A 2,132-nucleotide genomic window follows, 5' to 3' on the forward strand; every position below is an offset into this window, starting at 1 on the left:
TTATACTTTTCTGCTGTATGGTTAAGATCAATAAGCTAAATTACATTTGTAATCTGAGATACCACTGTATCTCTCTAGGGTCGAAGAGGCAAAGGAGGAAAAAGATGCTAGCACCTACTGAAGACAGCTTGGGAAAGACTCCAGGGAGCTGGGGAGCACTCAGGAAGCCAGGAGAACAACATCCCAAATTCACTGCCTCTGGCTAACAATACTGTGCCTACCTCCCACTCTCCCAAGTTTGAAACCAGGTGGTATCTGAGCTCAAGAAAATCTGAAAACAGCCAGTTTTAATACATCTGGGAAAACAATCCCAGAGAAGCCAAGTGAGGGCTAAGGGAATAAATTACAGTTATAAGGAACAGCACAGCATTTTCAGAAGTGCTTTACCTGAGCTGGGCAAAGCTTGCCAACTCAGTGGCTCGTTGTTCACCAAGCATCTCCACAGAAATTGTATAGAACTAAGATGCCTTTCAGGTTTGGGGGTCCCATTCCCAGTAAGGGATTCAAGAGCTGCCAGCTCACCTAATCTTCTGAACTTCATCCTGAGTGGGTGCTGAACACTTTGGCAATGTCTCCCACTCAGCAGCGATGGAAAAGCTGTGTGATACAAGGAAAGGGTGAGACCCGTGAGCCAGGAGACACGTGGACATGCCTTTGAGCGCTCTGAAGGAAAGAAAATGTCAATGGAGAGGCAGTTGCGGCCCAGAGCAGCGTCAGAGTTCTATCATCTTCAAAGCATCTGCGTGGGGCTGCACACGAAAGCCAGGAAGACAGTGTCATGGGCTGGGAATACATCCACTAGGCGGGAAGGACACGCAGAGCTGTCAGCCTCACGGGGCGCAATGGTAAGGCCAAAATCAGGAGGTAAGACACAGAAACAGGTCTGCAAGTTCAAGCAGAAAATACACACTGTGTGTGTAAAAGTGCAGAGAAATTCACACGCGGGCGTTGCACGCTGATTGTTTATGTCTCCTCAAAATTCATGTGTTGCAATTCTAAATCTCAGGCTTGTGGTATTAATAAGGGGAACTCCGAGGGGTTATTAGCTCTTAAGAGTGAAGCCCCAGGAACGGGGTTAGTCCCTTCTAATGTATGCCCCCCAGAGCTGGCTTGCACCCCTGAAACGCGAGAATGCAGAAAGAGGCGTCATTCATGCGGCAGGAGCAGGCTCTCAGCTGATGCGAAGCTGATGGTGCGCTGCGCTCAGACTTCATGGCGTCCTGAACTGTGAAAAACACCCATGCCAGCATTCAGCCTGCAGTATTTTTGTTAGAGTAGCTCAGAATTTCTGAGACACTGGCAAACCCTATACTAAAAAGCAGGATCTTAAAACCCAACTTTTTTTTTTTAATTCTGCATATTCGAGTGACATGAGAAGACTGTTTTGCATGTCCAGAAGTCCGTGTAGTCACGTCTCTATCATGGCTTCTTTGCAACCAACACACACTAAACGTGCATTAGTTGTCATGACGCATTCTCGCGGCACACTTCTCTGCCCATCCCCACGTCCTCTTCCTGTTGCTTTGCTCGAGACGCTCCTTGCCTCTCGCTTGGAACATGGATTGCATATCGCCACACACCCAGGATTCATTTCATTCCTTCCCAGTTCTTCGGGTTGACAAAAGCATTAGCCTTAAAAATCCAAAACTGATCAAATCATTGTCATTTAAAAATTTTCTATCATATATTTAAATGTATTTGTAAATCTGCATCCTAAAATAGTAAGTTTCTCAGTTTTATATTGACGTGTATTCTTTGTGGTCTTAGGAGAGTCCATTTGGTCTTTACAATGGAATAGCACAGTTCTCAACTTGCAGCTCAAAAAGAAGGAAACGAAACCAGAAGAACAACCTTTATGTCTGCTTGTGTATTTCAGATTATTCCATTTTGTGCATTTTCTGCTTATGTTCTCTCACTGGAAAGGCTGTCCCTTCTTCCTGTTCCTGTCACCCTTTAGCTATGTCTAGGACAGCCCTCATGACCTAGTCTAGTAATTCCTTCTAAGTGCCTGTCCTCCTGCTTTCTTTCCAATAGAAATTCTGTGAATCTTCTTATCTAACCTCCATGAGGGGCCAGTGAGATAGCGCAGCAGTCTAAGGAGCCTGCTTAGGCAAGCTTAGACAAATTCGCAA

The sequence above is a fragment of the Octodon degus genome, unplaced genomic scaffold (genome assembly GCF_000260255.1).
Source record: "Octodon degus isolate 3935 unplaced genomic scaffold, OctDeg1.0 scaffold00106, whole genome shotgun sequence".
Lineage (NCBI taxonomy): Eukaryota > Metazoa > Chordata > Mammalia > Rodentia > Octodontidae > Octodon > Octodon degus.